At 41.9% G+C, this 27,106-nt stretch overlaps 1 protein-coding gene across 2 annotated transcripts in view; it reads left to right on the top strand.

The window, feature by feature from the left end:
• Nucleotides 1–3,539: 3,539 nt before the first annotated feature.
• B4GALNT1 (beta-1,4-N-acetyl-galactosaminyltransferase 1) overlaps nt 3,540–27,106 on the top strand; it is a 152,143-nt gene continuing 128,576 nt past the window's right edge. For both annotated transcript variants that reach the window (XM_063427659.1, XM_063427650.1), the window contains exon 1: nt 3,540–3,646. The gene's annotated coding sequence lies outside the window, so the exon portion shown is untranslated. The remainder of the gene's footprint in view (nt 3,647–27,106) is intronic.

Here is a 27,106-nt window from a genome sequence, read left to right as displayed (position 1 = left end):
GCTCTGCTTGCGGGGTTCAGTACTAGAGAGAGTGGTCTTGAAGCTTTACCAATACCTCCTGGTGGGAAACAGCCTTGTGAACAATAAGTTCCAAAGGCAATGGGAAGAACTAATTGGCAAATCTTTTTCGGCTACACAGTGGGATAGGGTGCTGTTGTGGCAACACAAGAGCTCCATAAGCTCACAGTACCAGGAAATTAACTATAAGATACTATCGCTCTGGTATAGGACGCCGACCATTCTTCATAAGATATTTCCTTTCCAGTGGCCCACCTGCTGGAGATGTCAGTCCGATAGAGGCACGATGGAGCATATATGGTGGGAATGTCCGGTCATAATTCCTGTAATGGCCACCCGAGTATAAAGGGGTGTATGCCGTTAGAGATGTCCTTTTCCCTCTATAGAAGCAGTGCTGTAGTATTCCCTCTTGTTTATTTTCTTCTCATTTCTCCCTAAATTATCTTTATTTACGCTGCTCTCTGTCGTCATTCTTATTCTCATGACCAGTGCAGGGAAGGATTGACACTCCCTCCTAATATTAATATTAGCCTAACTAGTATAGTAAAGGAAAACTTATGCTACTGCTGGGGTGCACTCGGTGCATCATGTTTCCAAACTGACTGTCACTTTATGGCAGGTTTGAGTTGAGGGATGGCTGTTGTTGGTGGGCTGCTCAGGAGAATGAGCTCTTGTACACTGTAGCTATCTGTTTTACTGATCGGTTTGTACAGCATGTGGCCTACATGCCTATCAGCTCTTGCTTTTGTGAATACCATTTCTATGTGAAAGAAATAGACAGATTTCGGGGGACGGGGGGGGAAGAATGAAAATACTGTAGCAACTTCAGTACAAGTTTCAGGGGAGAGACAGGAGAGTGTAGTTGCAATCTGGCTTGCTTTTAAATCTGAATTATTGGAATTATCATATATGTTATTCATTTAGCAGTAAACTAAAAAAAATGCAAGTTTTACATGAAATAATTTTTCCAACACAGCTACTTTGCTGTAACTTAGCAATTTGTCTGCAAACTCCCAGTTTGAATAAGAATAAGTCACTCAGTTGCCATTACCTCCTCTGGCTTCTGCTGAATTGCTCTGTCAGGCAGTGGCATCTCTCAGCATGCCAATGCTTTCATGTTCTAAGATCTGCTCTTTTAAAGATGCCTCTTTCTTGCGAATGGCACTAACGCTAGCTACTCCATCAGGCTCATGCATAGCAGCATACAGTTTCTAGAAGTGGCGTAAACCATAACAAAACATTCACAAAGCCCAATTAACAGTTAACTTTGCGGCAATTAAAATCATATCACAACTTCAATGGAAAAACAGTGTACACATCCTTATTTTTACAGGTCATATAGAAAACTGTTGACAATTTCTTTTTCAGTTTAGCAACCAGACAAATTAATGCTTGCAGCTTATAATGTACACTGTACAACACAGAGTTATATACAAAATACATAAAAACGTTAGGAGCTGGGAGTAACATTTTAGTTACTGTAGTTTACTTGTTCCTCAACTACTGTTAGAAAAGCTTAGCTGGATTGCATAGCAAATTACCTGTGTAATATGTAATAACTGTTTCATAATTTTCACAATAACCATTGTATAACTTCTGCTTTGTTGTGATACATCTACTGTTTCATATTTTAGTACAAATTTCAGGTTTTGAATGCTTGAACAGATAGGAGACACAGAGGGCTTGCGGGGGACTCTCTTTCCTCTTTTTCTCTTCGTCTACTTATATACTTTTTCTTTCTGTCTAAGCTGTCCTCTCTCGCAGGCCTTATTTCTATGATAAGAGATGGGAAGGATTGAACTTGACAAACAGCACGGGATATCTTATAGTAACACAGGAAGGCACGGACAAAAGTTACTAATGGGGAATGTTCTGCATCTCATGATACCATAATATAATTATAATGCGTCTCTGGAAAAAATGTCCACAGCTATTTCAAATCTGACAATATATCTGGATCTATACAAGATGTATATTTGTGTCTTATCTGCATATATGTATGTATTGAGGCCTGCATGCCTACAACTCTCTCTTCTTGAATGCACTAATAAGTTACTACGGCAGGTATGACTCTGATTGGTCCACATCACCCTTGCGACTACAAAAAGTGCTGAAACGAGGTTGACTGGGCGACAAGATCAATTCCGAACTGTAATGACATTCCGCAAACGTTCAGCACTTAACCCCTTAAGGACCAAACTTCTGGAATAAAAGGGAATCATGACATGTCACACATGTCATGTGTCCTTAAGGGGTTTAAGGACTCACCATTCAAGTGCACTGCATCTGAATTGCTATGTGGAGGCAGACCGTAAGACCAAATGGTGCATTCGACATGTATGACCTGCAAGGAAGCCCGAATCAGTGGCGTTGAGTGGGTAAGTATCATGACAAAAATACAGCTTTATAGATGCAAGCTCATAGGTGGATACTAACAACGCAAAAAGGAAGAGGGGAAGCTTAAAGGGATTCTATAGTGTTAGGAATGCAAATCTGTATTCTTTATGCTATAGTCCCACCTTTCCCCGCCTCCCTTTAAAAAACCTTTAGTCACTGACCCGATTTCAGCATCGAAATCCCTTGGTGATGGGTCGGTGCTGTGCCTTGTTTTAAAAAGAATTATGTCCACATACAGCTATATGACTGCACTATAGTGGCATAAATAGGAAGCTGCATTACAAAAACTAGAGGTCTCTCTATAAGCAGGGCATTTGGCCATTTTAATTTATCTTTGCTTCTCACACCTACTGTATATCAGCAACAGTATATGCCAACTTTTACATTAATATGTCAGACCACAGGAAGGGAAGAGAAAGTCTATCATATAACACTTAAAAGGGTTAATAACAGCAAAGAATTAATTTAAAAATGCCAAAACAGCTAATACAATACATAACATTACATAGCCTAGTGACAGGGTTCAATAGGCTGCCTGCAAGTGCATATACCAGTCTATAGGGTGCAGCAGGGTATTCATTAAGTGAGGATTCAAGGTGAATTTAAAGTGAATTTGAAATTTAAGGTCTAAATGGCCAAAAATCCTCTAAGGCAGCTATCAGTTCAACTGTTCTGACCTTAAATGTGAAATTCTCTTTGAATTCACTTTCAATTTTCAGTTCATCTAATGACCTTGTAGAAAGACTTCTAGAATTTAGAAGGAATGAGGTGGAGGCTGGTGTTTTGGAGGAGAGGGGAAGATGTCCCAAAATGTACACTGTACAATTTAAATTTTTGTTATAACTGAGGTACTTACAGCCTTCTCAATCCTGTCAGGTGTAATTACTAAAGTCTTCAAGGTGATTCAATTCAAAACTGAATTAAAAAAAAAGCATTTCAAATTTAAAGGTCAGACCAGCAAAAACTTGAAAAAGTCTCTAACTAAACTATGCTTTCAATTCGACAATTCCGGACTTAAATGTGAAATCCTAGATTCCCCACTTTCTTAAATAAACAGTCGAACAAATCCTGTAATCATTTTTTGCCACAAGGGGCAGCCGTCTGCAAGGCACAATAAAGGCTATGCTGTCTGCACAGAGAATGCAGATATCCACATAGGGGTTGATGCTCTGATTCAAGGTACACGTCTTATTTTTCTCTTCACTGGAAAGCGTTGCTGACAGGATTCAAGGTAAGCCCTGGCACATGCCAATTATGATAATATTTGATGAAAAAAAAAGCTCATGTCATATGTAGTGGAAGAATATGATCTACATCTCTTCATGGACTTTAATGGCTATAACATTTTGGGCGTAGTTCACCTTATTTCCAGCGCTTGAATATTAGACTTGAAACTAGTGCTGTTTTCACGGATTATAGTATTAGCAGTGATACTGAGGTTTGTGGGTCAGTTCAATGGTTTACATTTAGATTTAAAGAGACAGTCGCTGGGTTAATAACGTAAGGCCATTGTGTACCTACAGTGTTGCTTTGTGTGCTCCCTGATGCTGTGTGCTTGCTAGCACTGGGGTGGGCTGACAACTAGATACATAAAGGGAATGATACATTTAGAGCAACATCAGGACTGAGCTTATTTGAAGGATTCTATGCAGAGAACGTCTGAAATGCTAAGGATCAGTAGTCATTTTATTTTAGATTTGTATAATATTCACGCACAACAGACTTGAATCACAGGGTGACAGCCTGATTTTCGCATTGCTTGCATGGCTTCTTGAAAATACCCTGCTGCTGGTGTTTAGATCAGCGCATGAGCATGGCTGCCATTCAGTATGGGGTTCCTGCGTCAGGTTTATCCTTCGAGAAGATAAGACATCATACAACATGGGCCATGTGGACCGATCATCTTAGCCGCTCTGCTTATATCTTGGGATTTACAAAGTGCTGGTGTCCTAGCCAGGGCCCACTGATGTGTATCGGAGGGTGTCATATACAATATTCAATGAGCAATGTAATCATGTTATCATTTTAACACTCGGATATCGTGTGCTGAAGAGAATGTCATTCTAGAGATGTAGGTTTGGTGTTGTAAGTCAGCCATACAAAAAATAGAATCATGCATATTGCTAGAATGATAGAATGAACAGAATTAAAAGTGTAGCTATTGAATGTGGTTTGCAAATGAGTGTTCAAGGAATGGGAGAGAGAGAGGGAGAGAGAAAGAGAGAGATAGTGTTTTTATATATATATATATATATATATATATATATATATATATATATATAGTGGTGTTGCTTTGGTGAAAGCATATTTTAAACCTTTACTCCCTCTTCCCAGCCCTGCATTGCTTCATGTTTTACTCTATAAACAACACAATCTCCCATATTCTTATTCCCCTTCCCTGTTTATTATTTCAGTCCATACACCCATTATCTCGTTTTATTGAATTCATTATTCTACACTTCGTAATGTCTTTCCCCTCATCTGTACTTGTGGTGTTTGTGTATTTTCCATCAGCAGTTTGCTCACTCCCCTCTTCACCAGTTCACCATTCAATATTCACTTCCTGTCATTTTGACATTAAATAGTCATTTAGTTAATAGTTTGAATAGAACCAAATTTACAAAGGACATTTATAATAGTTTCAGATGTGCATTAGGTATGGCCCATAACATGTATAACCAACAATATAGGGATATAACTATATAAAAAGCAATATATGGATACAACTATATATAACAAACAATATAGGGATACAGCTATATATAACCACCAATATAGGGATACAGCTATATGAGCCATTAATGCTTATGATTGATTTGGCACATATTATTATTATTATTATTATTATTATTATTGCCATTTATATAGCACCAACAGATTCCATAGCACTTTACAATATTATGAGAGGGGGGTTGTATTACAAGAAAACTTACAGGAACGATAGGTTGAAGAGGACCCTGCTCAAACGAGCTTACGGTCTATAGGAGGTGGGGTATAAAACACATTAGTACAGGAAATAGTAATCAAATAAGGTGGGAGTGAAGCTGGAGGAGAGACCTATAAAGAGAAAATAGAAGGGGACCTATGATTTGCTACTACTCTTACAGACACTTTCAGTTATATAATTAATCTATCAAACATAAAATAATACATATATATTTGTTTACTAAACATTGAATTGTGGTGAATTGAAAACCTGTTTGCAAAACTTAGGGAAAAAAGAGATGATTTGGTCATAATTCTTCAGCTCAATGACAGCTATTTAAGACTGAATGTTGCAATTCAGTTTTCATTTCATCACAGCTAACACAAGGTTACTTACTAAACTGTGAATTGTCAGGAATTAGTAAAGTAACATTCTAGACATGTTAAAAATTGTAGATTATACTAGCTTTAGTGTAACTATAATTAACATTTAGCTACATGGGACATATTTCATACATTTTGACCTAAACTTTTAATTGAATTTGTGCTTTGAGAGTCTTTTGAACGCATTTAATTATTTATACCCAGGTATTAAGGACCCAAAACTCAGTTATTTAGAGCCTGTGAAACAGTTTGAGATGGGCCTGCTGTATGGTAACCAGGGGCGTATTAGCCGCGAGGCAAACAAGGCACTTGCCTTGGGCGGCATTTTCCAGGGGGCGGCAAAAAAAGCCACCCCCCAAATGCCCAAGGCAAATGTCTTGTTAGCCTCGCGGCTAACAAGACATGCTGGGCGGTCGGGCGGCGCTGGTGGGCGGCTGGCGAGGGAGCACTTCCTCTGAGCTGTCTGCTCAGCTCCCTCGCGCGCCGCACAGTGAGGCTGGGAGCCGGAATATGACGTCATATTCCGGCTCTGCCTCCCAGCCTCACTGTGCGGCGCGCGAGGGAGCTGAGCAGACAGCTCAGAGGAAGTGCTCCCTCGCCAGCCGCCCGCCAGCGCCGCCCGACCGCCCAGCAGCCACTGGACCACCAGGGAAAAAAGATGACCCCCCCACCCCCCAGCATTCCCAAAGGTAAGGAGGCTGGGGGGGGGGGGGGGGTTAAAGTAAAAAAAAAAAAGTGTTAATGTGAGTGTGAGTGTGTGTGAGTGTGTCTGTTAGTGTGAGTGTGTGTGTGTCTGTTAGTGAGTGAGTGTGTGTCTGTTAGTGAGTGTGAGTGTGTGTGTGTGTGTGTGTGTCTGTTAGTGAATGTGTGTCTGTTAGTGAATGTGTGTCTGTTAGTGAGTGTGTGTGTGTCTGTTAGTGAGTGTGAGTGTGTGTGTCTGTTAGTGTGAGTGTGTGTGTGTGTGTCTGTTAGTGTGTGTGTGTGTGTGTGTCTGTTAGTGAGTGTGTGTGTGTGTGTGTGTGTCTGTTAGTATGTGTGTGTGTCTGTTAGTGTGTGTGTGTGTGTCTGTTAGTGTGTGTGTGTGTCTGTTAGTGTGTGTGTGTGTGTGTCTGTTAGTGTGTGTGTGTGTGTCTGTTAGTGTGTGTGTGTGTCTGTTAGTATGTCTGTTAGTGTGTGTGTCTGTTAGTGTGTTTGCCTGTGAGTGTGTGTGCCTGACTGTGTGTGTGTGTGTATGTTAGTGAGTGTGTGTGTCTGCTAGTGACTGAGTGTGTGTCTGTTAGTGTGTGTGTCTGTTAGTGTGTGTCTGTTAGTGTGTGTCTGTTAGTGCGTGTCTGTTACTGAGTGTGAGTGTGTCTGTTAGTGTGTGTGTGTTTCTGTTAGCGAGTGTATGCGTATCTGTCAGTGAATGTGTGTGTGTGTATTTAGAATGCGGGGCGGGGTAAAGGTTGGGAGGGGGTGGCACGCGGGGGGGGGCGCCTGAGTTTTGTCCTGCCTAGGGCAGCACAAAACCAGGATACACCACTGATGGTAACAACGTGATAGTTGCACATTGCAATGTTCTGGTAAATGTTGTACAGAACTGGAGCAATCAGTGCACTGCTAATCGACCTCTACCTTCCATGTGACTACTCGTGCATTGAATTACATATGTGAATATGCCTGCAGAAATATCCGATGCTGGGGACATTGTATTAGTCTCTATTCTCTGCCTTACTACTTACTGTGCACCTAAGGCATTCAGAGACAGAAATATGTGCAAATGTGCTAAAACTTTATATTTTCTTGTTACAATATATTTTTTAATAAAATAACATATTGGTAATCTGGTACAGTAGTGATTTTTTCACCATCTGAAGTTTTTTTTTATTAACTAGCTTAGTATACAATATATTACTTAGTATCTACTATGAATATTAAACATGAGTCTCCTAAGCTTTCAGGAAATGCTTTAGGAAATACATCTGTGGTCTCTTTTATCAGTTCTACACACTCTACATGCATTAAAGGACCACTCTAGGCACCCAGACCACTTCAGCTTAATGAAGTGGTCTGGTGCCAGGGCCAGCTAGGGTTAACTAATTGTTTTATAAACATAGCAGTTTCAGAGAAACTGCTATGTTTATCAATTAGTTAAGCCTTCCCCCTAATTCTCTAGTGGCTGTCTCACTGACAGCTGCTAGAGGCGCTTGCGTGATTCTCACTGTGAAAATCACAGTGAGAGCACGCAAGCGTCCATAGGAAAGCATTATGAATGCTTTCCTATGTGACCGGCTGAATGCGTGCGCAGCTCTTGCCGCGCGTGCGCATTCAGCCGACGGGGAGGAACGGAGGCGGAGAGGAGGAGGAGAGCTCCCCGCCCAGCACTGGAAAAAGGTAAGTTTTTACCCCTTTCCAGAGCCGGGCGGGAGGGGGTCCCTGAGGGTGGGGGCACCCTCAGGGCACTCTAGTGCCAGGAAAACAAGTATGCTTTCCTGGCACTAGAGTGGTCCTTTAACAAACTGGCAATATGCTTGACAAGTAGAGAAACCAACATATAAAAAAAAAAAAGGCAAAATAAAATGTAGCCAAAAAACAAACAAAAACGAGGTAAAGGTTACTGCAGTAAGTATAAAGTGGTAAGATTCCCAATAAATGGGATCTATAGTGTGTCCACAGAATCTAATGTAGGGGTTAACCCTTTGAATATATAGCAAAATATGGGAACTGGAGGTGGTCACGAGCCCAAATAGGCTCAGGAGCACCAAGATAGATTCTGTTAGTCTACCCTTGCTGGACAAAAATAAAAAACACCTTTATTATAGGGTATATATATGTTCCCCAGAAGAAGAATAAAGGAAACTTATAAAAGATACTAACACATCTAATAAAGAAAATAATAAATAAATGTTGGGGAGATAGTAGTGTATATATGAGATAGGAGTGAGCAGTTAAATCCTTATAACCATACAGCTAAAGGTTCCTTTGAATCTCCATATAATCTATGTGAGGCGTGAACTGTGCCTACTAGTAATAGTTGGGATTAGGAACGCTATATGGAATAAGGCTAAATAATATCATTTGTAGATAGAGCAATTACTTAGTCTGATATAAGGTTATAAATGATATCTCGTTATAGACATAAAAGTCATAAACAAAGTATCAGTCATATACACCGGAACATCAAAGTCCTATATGGTATACTGCTGTTTCTTAAGATAGTAAATTATGAACAAGATATCCAAGACCTACTGCCTAAAGAGGGAGGCTAATTGCTCAAAAAAATGCTTGTACCCTGTATAGTATAGCTGCTTACTAAGGAATGATGAAAGCTTGCTTTAACAGAAATAGCATTGGAACGTGATATCTACCTCGGATAGGTTACTCGACAAAAAAACCTGTAGCGTCGCCTTAAAAACAGGTAGTAGATAGTAGGTTAAACAGGATATCAAAGACGTGCTGTCTAGAAAGGGGCTATATTCCCCAGAGCAGCTTTGAACCTGTAGTCTATTGCTGCTTACTAACTGAAGGCTTACATAACCATAATTAGGTCTAAGAGGTATGTCTAACCAAGGTAGAACACTCCAAGCGTTTCTGTAGCGTAGCTTCAAGGCAGGTTGCAATTATGGTAACCACGGATACTATTATTGCTAGCACTGTAGCTTGCAACTTGTAGTCTATTACTGCTTGCTAACTGAAGGCTTGCATAGCAGGAATAATATCTAGGATGTATGTCTAACCACGATAGATCACTCCTAGCATTTCTGTAGCATAGCTTCAAGGCAAGTTACAATTATGTTAACCATGGATACTATTGTTGCCACCACCGTTCAAAAGTAGCTGCTAACAGTGTTACAGAGTAGGCTGAGCACAGCTGTCCCAACAGTACTGACAGTTAGATACTAATAGCTCCAAACTGATAATGCATCAACTCCTATAAATCTCATCTAGCTCCCCCCACCAAGTGAACACACAAAGTGCCAGTGATCAAGTTAAAAGCATAACCTAACACACGTTTCGGCGCTATGCAAGCGCCTTTCTCAAAGGTAAAAGTGACACTGCCGCTGACTTGGTTAAATATCCTGTTACCTTCGACAGGTATCCAATCGCAGGGCACATCCCATTAGCATTTCGCGCCAAAATTTCGGTGAGTGGTCCAGGTCTCTTAGCTCCGCCCTTCCACGTCATCATGGGGGTGTGTGTTAGCGCGAGCGCATATTTCGGTAGTGACTTGAGTCCAGATGTGATGGCTGGGAAATACCAGGGATTGCAGACGGCTTTATTGTATACAATGTATCTATACATATGTTTTATGGACGCAATGTATTAAATAGATCCTGAGGAACAACCATATGCTTATTTATTGTCACTGAAAGACATGATGTGTTTCTAAAGCATAAAGTAATGGAAATTGCCTTATTACAGGGATACATATGTACAGTCAGTCCAGTTTACAAAGATACAGTGCTATATATGTACAATGGATATTATTAAAGGGGATGGTATCACCAAATAGTAATAGAGCCCTGGGCAGTGCCTAATATTATTGCACTCTTATTTTACCCTTGCCTTCTTATCAAAAAGATAGTCACTACTATATATGGATCCCCATCATAGCCTCTATAATCTATGTACCCTAGGGTGGTGTCGCGATGTGTCACAATTTATGTTAGCATTATGTAAATAATATATCCCTCTTGTATTACTGGTGTCAAGTAAAAAAGTAGTGAATCCCAGGTAGACAAACTCTTATATATTTACATATTTACACGGATTACCTTGAATCACTCACCCAATGAAGGGAGTAAAGGTAAACCCCTCATTGAGTCCTTTTGGTGATAAGGTGTCCAATTTGTGGATCCAGTAGCATTCCCTTCTTTTGAGGGCCTGGTCCAAATCTCCTCCCCTCCTACCCATCTGGATCTTTTCGATCTTTGCCACATTTACATGTTAGTAGATAAACCATGCCGGACGTATTGCAGTTAAAAAACTGCTTTATGGGGATTGTGGTAGTGTCAGCTGAATCTGTGATTGTCTTGGATCCTTTGGCAATGAAAATGCACGCTACACACCTCCCACATTGATATGTGCCCTGCACTGTGATCCAGTTCTTAGATGTATTCTTAGATGTAGAAATATGGCTGGGTACTAGTGATGTATCCTCCATTGCTACATCACCTGTCTGCTCCCTTACCTGCCCACCCCCGCTTACTCCTTCCACCGATCCCTCCCCTTCACCTACAGTCTTCCACTTTCTCCTCCTACTCCTCCCTCTACTCCACCTTCTCCTCTCTCCTCCTACTTCTCCTCTACTCCTCCTCCTACTCCTCCCTCTACTCTACCTTCTCCTCTTTCCTCCTACTTCTCCTCTACTCCTCCTACTCCTTCCTCCTGCTCTTACTCCTCCCTCCTCTTCCTACTCCTCCCTCTACTCCACTTTCTCCTCCTACTCCTCCCTCTACTCCACCTTCTCCTCTCTCCTCCTACTTCTCCACTTTCTCCTCCTACTCCTCCCTCTACTCCACCTTCTCCTCTCTCCTCCTACTTCTCCTCCACTTTCTCCTCCTACTCCTCCCTCTACTCCACCTTCTCCTCTCTCCTCCTACCTCTCCTCTACTCCTCCTCCTACTCCTCCCTCTACTCCACCTTCTCCTCTCTCCTCTTCCTACTCCTCCCTCTATTCCTCCCACTTTCTCCTCCTACTCCTCCCTCTACTCCACCTTCTCCTCTCTCCTCCTACTTCTCCTCTACTCCTCCTCCTACTCCTCCCTCTACTCCACCTTCTCCTCTTTCCTCCTACTTCTCCTCTACTCCTCCTACTCCTTCCTCCTGCTCTTACTCCTCCCTCCTCTTCCTACTCCTACCTCTATTCCTCCTTCTCCTCCTCCTACTCCTCCCTCTACTCCACTTTCTCCTTCTACTCCAACTTCTCCTCTCTCCTCCTACTTCTCCTCTATTCCTCCTTCTCCTCCTCCTACTCCTTCTTCCTGCTCTTACTCCTCTCTTCTCTTTCTACTCCTCCCTCTACTCCACCTTCTCCTCCTCCTACTCCACCTTCTTCCCCTCTCGCTCTATCCACTACTCATTCTTCCATCTCCCCACTACCATATCTATATCCTTTATATGCTTCCTCCCTTCTTATTCCTTACCAATTTCCTCCGCTCATAGACAACTCTGCCTCTACCTGACAACATTATATTTTGAAGAAAAGTTGCTCTGGCCACTCTTCCGCCACTTCCCAGGGGGGAATACTACACATTATTCAGACTGGTGGAGGTGCACTTCCTCATGAAAGAACTGTTTTGGGCACTCTCAAGGAAATAGTGCGGTCCTGACCCAGATTCCCATGGAAGTAAGACACCTGTAAGGGAGGTGGCTGTCCCTCATGTTTTTTCTTCACTAAGTCCCCAGAAATCTCATGAAAGGAACCTGACTCATTAGAACAAAACATGAACAATCAATTTACAACTCTCTACAGAGGGGGGTCAGCAAGAGAACTGTAAATAGAAAGACAAATACCCCCCAATCTCACACAGAAATAGGTGAGGAAACCTATTCTACTGCTCCTCATGGTTGCTTTGAACAGATGAAAGAAGAAACAAGACACCTTTCAACAGAGCATGCAGTAGCTTTACCAGATCCTGACTCCACTCTGTTTGCGGATAAAGAGGGAAGGTACCATACTGGATTTGCTGTTGCTACAGAAGATCAGGTACGTCAAGCATCTTCACTTTCCTCACCCACATCTGCTCAAGACGCTGAATTGACAGCCTTCTCAGTGGCATACAAAATGCCTGAAGGAAGACATGCCAATACCTACACTGACTCAAGATATGCCCTGGGTGCAGCACATTATTTTGGATCAATCTGGAAGATAAGAAGCACCACTCAGCTGATCAAAAGCTGCCAACCAAGCCACAAGTGCACCAAGGGAAGTGGACAGAAGGGTGTCCGCTGAAGAAACTTCTATACTCACCATGTAGATCCTACCCACAGATCTCAAGCTTCTGAAAGAATGACAAGCAGCTGCTGACCCTGAAGAATACAAAGCTGGAAAAACAGAAAGGGGCAACCCTTGAAGACGGGCTGTACTCCAACACTCTCAAGTTCTGTTTACCCAAAAACATGTACTGGGCAGTGGGCCCATGGAACTTTATACCTATCCAAGACCCTCATGAACTCTTTGATCTCTAAATACTCTAAAGCACCTAGAATTACTCCTCTAATCATCAGTTACTGCCGATCCTGTGTCATTTGTGCCAAGGACAGCTCAGGCAGAAGAGAAGGAGAATCCAAAGCACCTAGCTAACTCTCACTACCCCTTTCAAGAATCCAAGTGACTATATCCAGGTGCCAAAGAGCTGCTGGGTCAAATATGCACTAGCCGGTCATCAATGTGACAACAAGACCATATACCCAATAGTGCATTGTGAAAGTTGCAGAGATCACTCAGTGGATTCATTGTTCCAGATTCAAGACTCTCTGCAACATGGGAAGTAACATTCGTTGATTTTGACACACTTTTGACTCTAAAGGAAAAATGACTTGTTAAAAAAATAAAATAAAAAGATACCAACAAGTAGGTGTTTGATGGCCATAATAATGCCTGACCACCTGCCATCGATGGAAAGCCGAGGACCCCAAAAGGAGACCTCGTGAAGCTAAAAAGATCCAAACGCCAAGCTTCCTCAGGATTATTTGCCCATCCTGAGTTTGTGGTGATATTAATATTGACTAAATGATCCTAGTCCACCTACGCTGATGTAGCGTGGGACAGGTTTAATACTACAATGCATAAGCAAATGTGCCCTAGCCAAGGTTATTATGTCCATACACATAATACATGACTAGGTACTCTTGACACACCACATTCATGCTTCAGAACACAAAGAGGAGCACCCCTCTAAAGGGAAAGTTTGACACATATATATTGATGCCATAGGTGTGCCAAGGGGGGTACCAGATGATTTTGCAGTAAAAGGAAAGTTTGAGTCCATTTTCCCAACCGTCACTGCTAATAATAATAATATTTTGATTTGCATTTATTATATCTATTGCAACCAACAACGTTTACCTGTCACCATGACTTGTTGTGCCTATACTCCAGATAACACAGGTCCATATGGTAATGTAAGCTTGTCTATTTTATGATGTCCCTCTGAAGAACTAAGAAGACTTTAAGAACCGTTACTTCATAGGGTTTTGTGCCTTTGGGCTAACCTGTCTTCTGGAACTAACCAATAAAGTTTATCTTTTTTAGAATCTAACATTTCATAGGGGGGACTGATGTAGAATTATTTAAAAATCTTTATTGCACCTGTATTGAATTATTGTACTAACTCCATTTTAATCTCACATAACCTCACATTATGACAAACCCTCCATTTTGTCTACATTACATGACAGAATTTCCTAACAGCATTTAGTATAATGAATAGAGACTGTATTTTCTAAAAAGACATAGCTGACTCCGGAATTATTGAATCTCCTGTAACATGCAACAAAGTATAACCAAGGCCAGAGCCAAGGCCATGAGAACACTGTACTAATGAAATGTTCTATTCATAAAAGAACCTTGCACCTGACCACAAGACTGACATCACTAACTACGTAAAATGACGCCCAAGCCCCCCTTTCCACCGAGTAAACCTCATGCTGGGAAAGATGGCGCTTGAGCCATCTGTCCACACCCGTGTCCAGAACAATACCACCTCCCGGTGGGAGGACAACTAGCTAGTCACTCAAATCCCTGAGCCAATTAATAATATTGATGGGTGGACACTGATATAGCCACTTAACATTTAATCCAATTAATGATGTTTATTTGTTATTATCTGATATTCAATGATGATGTCATTTTGTCTTTAAAAGGGTCTGCATACCCGTTTTCTAACCAGATGCCATTAAATTTTCTGAAGTGCTTTTAACCTGAACTCCATGTGTCAGTGTGAACTTACTTCTGCGTATACGCAATTTAATCATCTCAGATTTGGACAGGAACAGATAGACATTTAAACATATTTGTTTATTTCTAAATTAATCTACATCACTAGCATGTCTTTTATGTTTCTACCTCTTCTGGCCGTGATAGACACTCGAGGAGGAATAATATCCTTTAAGTGTGGATCTTGTGTCAACAGTGTCCAGAATCGATTTAAGATCCGTTTTGCTTCATCCCAGCCTGCGTCATAATTGGCTATACATCTGATTTGTTTGTCACCCTCAGGTTTATCATTAAGTAAAAGGGTTTCACAGTCACTCTCCAATGCCCTTTGGTACGCTTGCTTTAGGCATCTAATTGGATACCCCTTTTCTCTAAATCTTTGTCTTAATTCCCTGGCCTTAGTCTTGAAATCCTCAGTTGACGAGCAGTTTCTTCTTAGCCTGAGATATTGTCCCACGGGAATGCCCCTTTTGAGGGGGATAGGATGATAGCTTTCCCATCTAAGCATATTGTTTGTTGATGTGGGTTTACGAAAAAGGGTTGTTTTAATCTCCAAGGTTTCAGTTATTGTGAATGTACAGTCAAGGAAATTGAGAGCTTGATCCCCAAATTCCATAGTGAATTTCAAGTTTATGCTATTCACATTCAGTGTTGCTACAAATTCCTCAAACAGTCCATACCACTAGGATATCATCTATGTACCGTTTCCATACAACACCACCTCATTTTCCCACCAACCCAGGTGCAGGTTAGCATATGCTGGGGCACAAGATGTCCCCATAGCAGTTCCCTGCACCTGGTGGTAGTACTTGTTCCGAAATTGGAAGAAGTTGTGAGTCAAAATGAAGCGTAATAGGTTTAACACAAACTTTGTACATCATGTTCTGAACCTCTTTTCTCCAAAAAGTAGCCAACATGATCAAGCTCACTTGAGTGAGGGATAGATGAGTATAGGGCTTCTACATCTAAACTGCAGAGTACTGACCCTCTAGGTACCTTCAATGATTTCAAGCACTTCAAGGTATCTTTTGTATCCTTGAGATAAGATGGTAAAGTTTCTACATACGGTCGTAGTATTCTATCCACATATATGCTTCCCTTGCTAGTGAAATTATTGGATCCCGAAACAATGGGTCTAGCTGTAAGCGTTTCATATTGCTTGTGGATTTTTGGGAGGCCATAAAATGTGGAAGTAGTTGGATATTTTATGAAGATGCTACAGTATTCCTCTTTTGTCAGGATTGCATCATCATATGCTTGATCTTGGAGCGTTTTATACTCCATTTGGTACTTGGTTGACGGGTCATTAGTGAGTACTCTGTAGGTTTTTCCATCGAGGAGGATGTTCTCTATTGTTTGTATGTAATGCGGTCTGTTCATTATCACCACATTACCACCTTTGTCCGCCGGCTTGATAATGATTTCATCATTATCCTTTAGGCTGCAGAGAGCTTTCCATTCAGTCTTGGATAGATTCCCTTTGGGTTTCATTTTTAACATATTAGTGGTGGACTCAACAAACATGTCAATATTCTTAAACTCCCTTAGGTTGGGGGTAAATTTACTCTTAGGGCGCAGGTTTGTATATGGAGTAGTTGTGGTCGCATTGTCATTCTCCTCTAATAAGGTAACCAATTCCTGTAGGCATTGATATTCTCTAAGATTGAAGCCCAATTCTAAAGAATTTATGTAGGGCCAATCTTCTGCCAAATAAATTGATGTCTTTAATCCGTTCAAAGTGATTGAACGGAGGAATCGGAACAAAAGATAGTCCTCTCATCAGGACTTTTATTTGAATGGAGGTAAGAGTGATGTCTGACAAGTTGACCACTCTCATATCTTTATTTAGTATCTCCTGCGTGCCCTGCCCCTGTTTCTGGTTTGTCTGTAATTCTGTGTTTCCCCTTCCCGAGGGGGCTGCCCTAAAAAAGTTACTCCCTTTTTAAGGATTCCTTTGTTGCCCTGTTGGTTCTGGGTGTTGTGGGTAGTGGGGGTTTGTTCGTTATCCGTGTCGGACGTTTCATAATCAGATGTCTCATAATTGTCTGAGTCCATCCTCATAGTTTTTCTGAAACGTCTGTACACGTTACCTTTTTTATAATCATCATTGTCTCTCACAAATTTTCCGTGTTTACGGCTTTTTATATTATTCTGATACTTGTTCAGATTTTGTTCTAACTTTTGTTCTTGCGCAGTGAAAGAGGGGTCATCTTTGCAACTCTGAATATCCTCTATTGCTGTCTTGACTTTTTCATTAACGGTTTTTAACCTCTCTGCTTCAAATCTTTGTAAGATGTCCATAAACTTTTTAGAACAGGTATCGGCCGCTTCCTCCCACTCCTTTAATAACACAGGGTCATCAATTTCTATGTTGGGTGTAGTTTGGATCCTTAGCCCCCTTGGTATCATTGATTTACTTTGATACTTTTGTAAAGAGGTTACTTCCCACCCCAACCTTATTTGTTGTTTACACATGTTTGATAAATTCCTGAATTTAAGATTTATGTTGTCATGTTCAGGTAGGTATGTTACATCCTTATCTGAGAAGACCGATTCTACATCTGTACACCATTGATTGGGTTCTTTAATTTGGGACAGGAAATTAGCCATATTAAAATAATATAAACAAGGACCGTATGTATAAGAGTTGACACACCTAAATGGTATTGAAACCTCTATTAGATAGAACGAATAAGTATAAAGTGGTAAGATTCCCAATAAATGGGATCTATAGTGTGTCCACAGAATCTAATGTAGGGGTTACTGCAGTACCAGAGAAAAAGTACTTAGAGGTGTGACATAAAATATAAATAACTCAAATGGATCTGGGCGAGAAACTGGAGGGAGAGGAGTGGCGAGACATATGGGAAGCAAGCTCCAAGATATCCATATGCACCACACTACAGGAACAAATGTATAAAATTTTATTCCGGTGGTACACCACCCCGGCAAAACAATGCCACATGGGACTAAGCCCATCAGACACATGTTGGAGACTGTGCGGGGAAAAAGGCACATACATCTACATGTGGTGGCAATGCCCCAAAGTTAAAACTTACTGGAAAGAGGTGACAGACCAGAACTCACGCATACTACAGAAAAAACTGACAGCAGACCCATGGGCTTGCCACCTGTCCAGGCCGACTGAAGGGCTAGACAAATATAGCCAAAGACTATTAAACTTACTGAACCTGGCAGCACGCAGGGCTTTGGCACAACACTGGAATAAGTCAGACACCCCACCTATAACACTAGTACAGACGAAAATTAGAGACAACTGCCTGATGGACAGATTAATGGCCCAGGTGCGAAACACCACACCCACTTACCAAAAAGTATGGGAATTATGGGAACAATTCGACACCTGAAAGCTGGGGAAAACTCACACAGTAGAGACGAACCCAACAAAGAGACAAAACTAACCGCAACACAGAAGGGTATAACAAGACCCAAGCACAGGCGGCACTTACACACAGGAACACGATAAGCGGATCACTCATCCCTATAGAACACCACTACGTGACATATGTTAACTGAGTTTCTTACGTTTATTCTTTGTATGCTTTTATTATATATGTAACACATGATACAAAAAAACAGACAGTTACCAAGACACCACCGGGCTTCTGCGCAAGCCAAATAATGCACATTTGTCGCTATGTAACTGTCATCACCAAAATAAAGAATTGAAAAATATATATATATATATATATATATATAAATAACTCTAGATTGTGCTGCAAGATCCTCTCACTGTAGCTCCAGGGAGTACAGAAGTATATACAATAATAAAGAACAAATGAGGTCTGCGCCAACAGATGCTTTGTGCACACCACAGTGTTACAATCGTTTATTGAAGAAGCAAATGTTTTGGGCACAAGCCCTTTATCAATGCAATGTCCTTAAAACCACAGTGTGAACTCACCAGCAGGGCCGCCACCAGAAATGTTGGGGCCCCTGACAAAGCACAAGTTCTGGGCCCCCCCGCCCCATCACCCCGGCGCCCGCCTCATCCCCCGAGGCCCGCCCACGAGTCCGCCCACAGGACTCTTACCTAGTCCGCAGACAATGATGCAGGACTGAATGTGGTGTGTATAGTGGAAGTGAATTAGAATGTGTGTAATGGATGTAGTGTTTGTGTGTATTAGATACTGTTTTTGCAGTGAATGCAGAGTGTGTGTTTGTGTAGCGGATGCAGTGTGTGTAGTGGATGTAGTGTGTTTGTGTAGTGGATGTAGTTTTTGTGTGTACTAGATGCAATGTGTTTAGTGGATGTAGTGTGTGTTTTAGACGCAGTGTCTCTGTATAGTGAATGCAGAATTTTTAAATGTGTGGTGGATGTAGTGTGTGTACTGTGAATACAGGATGTTTGTGTAGTGGATGCTGTGTGTATAGTTAATGCAGAGTGTGTGTCAGTGTAGTGAATGCAGAGTGTGTGTCAGTGTAGTGAATGCAGAGTGTGTGTTAGTGTAATAAATGCATAGTGTGTGTGTCAGTGTAGTGAATGCAGAGTGTGTGTGTCAGTGTAGTGAATGCAGAGTGTGTGTGTTAGTGTAGTGGATGCAGTGTGTGTTAGTGTAGTGGATGCAGAGTGTGTGTCAGTGTAGTGAATGCAGAGTGTGTGTCAGTGTAGTGAATACAGTATGTGTGTGTCAGTGTAGTGAATACAGTATGTGTGTGTTAGTGTAGTGGATGCAGTGTGTGTTAGTGTAGTGGATGCAGAGTGTGTGTTAGTGAAGTGAATGCAGTGTGTGTGTGTTAGTGAAGTGAATGCAGTGTGTGTGTTAGTGTTATGAATGCAGTGTGTGTGTGTGTGTGTGTGTTAGTGTAGTGGATGCAGTGTGTGTGTTAGTGTAGTGAATACAGTGTGTTAGTGCAGTGTGTGTGTCAGTGTAGTGAATGCAGTGTGTGTGTTAGTGTAATGAATGCAGTGTGTGTGTCAGTGTAGTGAATGCAGTGTGTGTGTCAGTGTAATGAATGCAGTGTGTGTGTTAGTGTTATGAATGCAGTGTGTGTGTTAGTGTGTTTACTAGTGTATGTAATGTAATGAAAGTTATTCCCCCCTCCCTGTTTCTTACCTGGTTCAGGGAGTGGGGAAGATTCTTTGATCCCTGGTGGTCCGATGGCATTCTGGCCCCCCCCCCCCCCCCCCGGCTCCCTGTATTTGCAGAGGGGGCCCAGCGGACTGCAGGAGCACTTTCCAGCATTTCCCTGTCTCTAACTCCCGCGAGATGGGGTGCGCGCGTCGCGTGGAGCATTGCCATGGTAACCCATGGCAATGCTCTACCGACCGCACATCTCGCAGGAGTTAGAGACAGGGAAATGCTGGAAAGTGCTCCTGCAGTCCGCTGGGCCCCCTCTACAAATACAGGGAGCCGGGGGGGGGGGGGGGGGGCGCCGCGGCTGCACATATATATATAGCAATGATCGCTATATATATGTGCAGAGTGTAATTGTGGGGCCCTGGACTGCCAAAGCAGTCCGGGCCCCCCAGGACCGCCGGGCCCGTGACAACCGTCACAGTTGTCACCCCCTGATGGCGGCCCTGCTCACCAGTATATATACAGCGGAACATGAACAATAAAGTGTACAGGATTCCCATGTGCAGCCCCTCTGGAAGTTTGCCGCATGTTTCCGCCATCTTTCCGACGCACCCAGCATCCGACGCAACCATGTGTTACATTGTGACATCGTACGTCTTTATTATTCAAAATAAAATGTAAGATTGGTATAAAAATTAGATTTGTGCTTTCAGCTTCAAATGAATTGTGATTCATCTGAATTTTGTGTGATTGGTGGTTCTCTCGAAATTTCAGACTCTGAAACGGACAATGAACAAAACCATTCAGTTTGTATATTGATTCTGAGAGCCATCTGTAGCTCCCCTCTTCCCCCCCCCAAAAAAAAGATTATTGATGGATGAAAAGATGATTGATGGTAATTGGACAGCCACTGTATGAGGGGGACAAGGTGGAGTAGCATAAAATAAATATATATATATATATATATATATATACATTGAGACAGAGAGAGATTTTTTTGTTTTGTTTTACTTTTCTTAATTTTTGCCTTTATTTTTTTCCTCCGTTTCTCACTTGATTTGTGTACCGATTGGTGCAAAATTATAAACATAACATATATATTTGCCGTACGTTGATTTGCCTGTTTTTGCACCCTTTGGCTCATCTGGATAGTTTTTCCTAATTTGTTTTCATGGAGGAAACTCACCAAAACACCACATGGACAAATCTCAAATCTGCTGAAACAATCTTTTTTTTTTCTTCACACAAACTACCGGTACATTTTGTTTGCTGTGCCCAATATAGAAAACCAATATTTATATTGCTCTTTTTCCTTGGTTTCTCTGGTCTCTTGTTTCTACCTTTGGGATATTTGAGAGAGATAATGACATAATCCCCAGGGAAGAACAGAACAGACTTCCAGCAACATATTGGCTGGGACTGTAATATTTTTTCTAGAGTTATTGCGTGGCCTGCTCACAACAGAATATTGTTTTCACTGAGGAAGACAAGTGTCTGCCTTTTATTTTTCATAAATATTTATGAATGGCACATTGTGGAATGTATACCCATTCGGTATTGAGAGTGCTCTTGTGGCTATTTTGTTGTTTCCATATTTGTGATAAAAAGCACCTAGAGAAAAAAAGGCTTACAGACATAAAGTGATACTCTAGAGAACAGCACAAATCATAGCTTTTAACGAAATATATAACTGCTTTTTTATTTGCATGTCCAATTTTGTATGGTTGGTTTTGCAAATAAAAACACCTGTAGCATTCTGTATACATTCACGTATTTAAGAGGCAGAGCAAATATTTCTAGAGTTGGTGTTTAGGTAATATGTTTCCCAGGGCCGTCTTTAACGCGGGGCAAACGGGGCAGCTGCCCCAGGCCCAGTTGCTCCTGGGGGGCCCAGAGCAGCTGCCCCGTGGGCCCCGCGATTTGCGCAGCCCCCCTTGGACCCGGCGGTGCGGCTGCACAGAGCCGCACCGGCCCGCACGCTGAGGAGGCTCCCGGGTGGCTCATGCACTAAGGGCCACCCGGGGAGCATGTGTGAGCAGGGGCCCGGTCTGGCGCTGTGACGCTGAAACAGCGCGACCGGGCCCCTTCCTGGATGGAGAGCACAGCCGCGCGGGAGGAGAATGGCAGGGAGGGGAGTTCCAGAGGAGAACTCCCATCTGCATCAGCCTGCCACTGTACCCCAGGGAAACCACCCTCCAGGAAAAGGTAAGAACCTGGAGGGTGGCTAAATGTATGCTTGTGTGTAAGTATGTCTGTGTGTGTCAGTATGTCTGTCTGTGTATGTATGTGTGTGTGTATGTCAGTAGGCCTGTGTGTGTCAGTATGTCTGTCTATGTGTATATCAGTATGCCTGTGTGTGTGTCAATACTTCTGTCAGTGTATGTGTCTGTGTGTGTCAGTGTATGTGTCTGTGTGTGTCAGTATATCTGTCAGTGTATGAGTCTGTGTGTGTATGTATGTGTGTGTCAATACGTCTGTCAGTGTATGTGTCTGTGTGTCAGTTTATCTGTCAGTGTATGTGCCTGTGTGTGTATGTATGTATGTCTGTGTGTGTGTCAGTATGTCTGCCAGTATATATTTGTGTGTCAATGTATGTGTGTGTCAGTATGTATCTGTGAATGTTTTAATGTCTGTCTGTGTGTATGTGCCAGTACGTCTGTCTATGTGTATGTCAGTATGCCTGTGTGTGTGTCAGTATGCCTGTGTGTGTGTGTGTGTCAATACGTCTGTCAGTGTATGTGTCTGTGTGTGTCAGCATATCTGTCAGTATGTCTGCCAGTGTGTGTCTTTGTGTGTATGTATGTATGTATGTGTGTGTGTGTCAGTATGTCTGCCAGTATATATTTGTGTGTCAGTGTGTATCTGTGAATGTTTTAATGTCTGTCTGTGTCTGTATGTGCCAGTACGTCTGTCAGTGTGATTGCGCATTGGGCGTAATTGGGGGGAGGGATAGGAGGGGCAGGGCCCAGGGGGCCCAAGAAAATGCATTGCCCAGGGTCCTAATCATATTATAGACGGCCCTGATGTTTCCTCAGAAGTACACTAATAGATATCTATGAAATCTGCAATAAGCCCCACCCTAGCAGTGCTAGGTTAACCACCACAGTTCAGATTCCGTAGATCAAAGCTGTGCCTAGTTTACACCGACACGGAACAGTAAAAATTTTTTTTATATTTCCTTCTGCACCACCCCCAACACTTTGTTTTTTAGGGAAATTGCACACACATGCTGACAGTGGTGTATTTTGGTTTTGTGCTGTGCTCTAGACATGACTAAACTTGGGCACCCAACCAATTTAAAATTTGCCCCGCTCCTTCTTGTCAAAGGTGTACCGCTTCCTCTTTAAGACCAACTCAAGTATTTTTGCCGCCCTAGGCAAAACATTTTTTGACGCCCCCCCCCATATGTCCTGCCCACCATGTGACATCACAATGCCCCGCCCATATGCTCTGCCATGTGGGCCAACGCCAGTCTTCACAAAGTGTCTTTTATCTGAAAAGACAGTGTGTTTACATTAAAAAGCCTACAGGCACAGGCTATAGACACCAGATCCACTACATTATGCTGTAGTGCTTCTGGTGACTATAGTATCCATTTAATGTGAGGTAAATTAGAGATTAGTGCCACTAATAATATATTGGATTGCCTACTTACCACCAGATGAGGACAAGAGGCTGATGATGGGCCCAGTCTGGCTCCACAGGTCTGGTGTAGAAGAGGCTCTCTGGAGACTGTTTTTAACAGTGCTCACAACAATTAAACAGGAAGCAGCTCCATTTTTTAGGGCCCCTTACACAGCTCAAGGTTTGGGCCCCAGGGGGCATACGCCTACAATGCCCACCCATAAATCCACCTACATGGCCCATCCATGAGTTGGGGATGTTTTATGTGTGCAATTTGTGTAAGGGATGTAGTGTGTTTATAGGGGATGTAGTGTGTGTTTGCGTGTAAGGAATGCATTGTATGTTTCTGTGTGTGTGTGTGTGTGTGTAAGGGGTGCAAGGTTTGTTTCTGTGTATGTAATTGAATGCAGTGTGTGTCTGTAAGGGGTGCATTAATTATGTAAAAGAACGTAAGGGATGCATTGTGTGTTTCGGGTGTGTCTGTGTGTGAGTAGGAATGCATTGTATGTTTCTGTGTGTGTGTGGGGGGGATGCATTGTGTATGTGCGTAGTGTAAAAGAGAGGGTTTGTGGGGTAGGATAGGGACTGAGAGGGGAACAGCTCTTTATTTTTTTTTAAAAAATTCATAGTGCTCTCCCCTCCGGTCAATTATTGATTTCCCCTTCCCTTCTGTCCCTCCGTGTTCTCCCCTTCTGTCACTTAGTGCTCTCCCTTGGCCCCCTGTCCCTCTGCAGTCCCCCCTTGGTGGTCTTCTCACTCCCCCCTCCCCCCCTTAGTGGTCCTCCCTCTCCCAAACCCCTTAGTGGTCCTCCCTCTCCCAAACCCCTTAGTAGACCTTCCCCTACTCCCCCCACCCCCTTAGTGGTAATCTCCCCCCCCTTAGTGGCCCTTACCCTCCTCCCCTCTCCTTAGTAGTCCTCCCTCCTTACCCCCCTTTGGTGGTCCTTCCCCCCCTTAGTGGTCCTCCCTCTCCCAAACCCCTAGTGGACCTCCCCTCCTCCTCCCTCAGTGGTCCTTACCTCCCCACCCCCGTTCCCCCTGTGTTCCTTCACCCCCCTCCCCCAGTCATCCTGACTCACCCCTCTCCTAGTGGTCCTTACCCTCCCCTCCCCTAGTGGTCCTTACTTTCCCCTCCCCTCCCTTAGTGGTCCTTGCTCCCCCCTCCCCTCCCCTCCCCTCCCGGTCCTTACCTTCCCCTCCCCTACTGGTCCTTACTCCCCCCTCCCCTCCCCTAGTGGTCCTTACCCTCCCCTCCCCTAGTGGTCCTTATCCCCCCTCCCTCCCCTAGTGGTCCTTATCTCCCCCCCCCCCTCCCTCCCCTAGTGGCATTAATGACAACTCTCTGTACTCTATCTGTAAGCCAATGTTCTACCAAAGAATTTTTTTTTTTTTTTATCTAGACCAATTTCTTTTAGTTTGAAGACTAACATATTGTGAAGAACCGTATCAAATGCCTTTGCAAAATCCAAGTAGATCACAACCACTTCAACACCCTGAAAGTAGAAATTTTCTTCTTCGTAGAATGCTGTTAGGTTTGTTTGACATGACCTATGTTTTCTGAAACAATGCTGATTATTACTAATAACAATGTTCTTCGAATGAATTCCTGAATATTATCCCTTAGCCATTCAAATACTTTCCCAAAAGAGGTAGGCCGCCGGGCTGAACGGCGACCATCTTCTGTGGCTCTGTTTATCTACTAAGTGATGCTATGCAATGATATTTTTTTTCCTTTTTATCTAGAGCTATATTTCCATATTTGTTTTGTATATATGTATTTGCCATAGACACAATACAGGAAGTTCTCAGGGAAGGCTGCTGCACCTATCTCTAGCTATAAAAGTTAAGTAATAGTGCATTACATATATATCACAAGTGCTGGAGGAGTTTAATACATAAATAGAGACACACGTGTGTTACATATAGATGTATGTGTGTATATTTATATATATATATATATATATATATATATATATATATATATATATATATACATATATACATACACACACATCTATATGTAACACACGTATGTCTCTATTTATATATTAAACTCCTCCAGCACAATATATATATATATATATATATATATATATATATACATATATATATATATATATATATATATATATATATATATATACATATATATATATATATATATATATATATATATATATATATATATATATATCTTGTGGAGTGCAGTCCCCTACATTAATACTTATCATCGAAATCTGTTCTCTGCTCTTCATGAAACTGGATACTTGGACACAAAGTCCAGGATACACTAATGAGATATAGGTCTGAGTAACCTGTTACTTTAAAAATATATACATTTATTAAACAAGAACAAAAAATAATAAACAAAAATAAACACACTCCAATAGATAAAGAGGAGATATAAGAAGCTTAGGGAGCTAAGGGGGGAGCCTGTACAGAGAGTAATAGGAGGTATCTATAGTTCATAGCAATAAAAATGCCCAAAATAGAAAAAGAGAGAGATAGACTAAATGTGCCTCTCAAAAAAACGGGCAGTAGCTATTACAAATTCTGATAAAGATACCCTCCAGCCCCAGTATGGCTACACTTAAGGATTCTAACTAGAGCAGCTGATACTCTATGCTACATAGTAACACACGCTGGCTAGTGCTGTCAGATATATCCTAAGTGAATAAGAGCCATCTAATAAAAGCAGGCTAACACTCTCCGTAAACTACGCTCCAAACAGGCTTCAACTCCTCTTACCCTAAATACACACCCCAAACAGTGTCAAAATAAAAAGTGCTGTGATAATAAAATCATAATTCGCCTAACGCGTTCGGCGCTAAAACAAGCGCCTTTCTCAAAGGCTATCAACGAGGAAATACACTCGAGCTCGTGTTAAATATGTTCAGCGGCATTGGTGAGCCAATCGGAGGAGAATATGGGCGGCGTTACATTTACACGTCTGCCTATCCAATTGGCCCCGCCCCTTCCGTCATTCATATAGACTTGCTCCAATCAGAACAGGGGGAGGATATTGTGGGGCGGAGCTAAGTGCCGATCACGGAAACGCTTGTATAATACGTTGCCATGGGTACTAGCTCACGCATCTCCTGCAGAAAAACTAACTTAAGCAACAAATCGCAATAAAATAATAATAATGATAGTAAATATTGGGAACCACTGTACATCCAGAAACATCATGAACCTGTTGTGAGGGTGCACTAATAGCATTGTACATATAAAAAATTACGGCTAGACTTAATACACACAGAGATAAGAGTACATAATCATATGCACTGAAATCATCTGTATATATATAAGGCTTCATCACAACAGAGGTCAAGGCAATATACTGCACCTTGATAGAAAAATAGCATTATAATTCCGGAAAATGGTAGTAAATAAAGCAACAGCGTTCCTATTTTAAAGTTGTATCACAAAGAATTTTATTTAGATTTAAAGCAATATGATGCTTTTGATATAGCTCAAGTTAACAGCCGATTGGCTCAATGGCTGCATATATAATTCATGCAGCTATTATTCCCTCGGTAGTTCATGATAATGACAATTTTAATTATAATATATACAGTAAATGTACTTAATAACAAATAAACTAATATATATACATAAGAAGGGCTGTTATGATGCAATAAAGGGGGTGAAGGTAAAACCTTCATTAAGGCCATTTGGGAATAGGGTGTCTAATTTCTGAATCCAATAACATTCTCTCCTTTTTAGGATCAGATCCAGATCACCTCCTCTTTTCCCCAAATTTACCTTTTCAACCCCAGCAAACTTAAAGCATCTA

Source organism: Pelobates fuscus, chromosome 1 (assembly GCF_036172605.1).
Source record: "Pelobates fuscus isolate aPelFus1 chromosome 1, aPelFus1.pri, whole genome shotgun sequence".
NCBI lineage: Eukaryota > Metazoa > Chordata > Amphibia > Anura > Pelobatidae > Pelobates > Pelobates fuscus.
The sequence above is the reverse complement of the archived record's forward strand: the minus strand, read 5'-3'. Positions and strand labels throughout refer to the sequence as shown.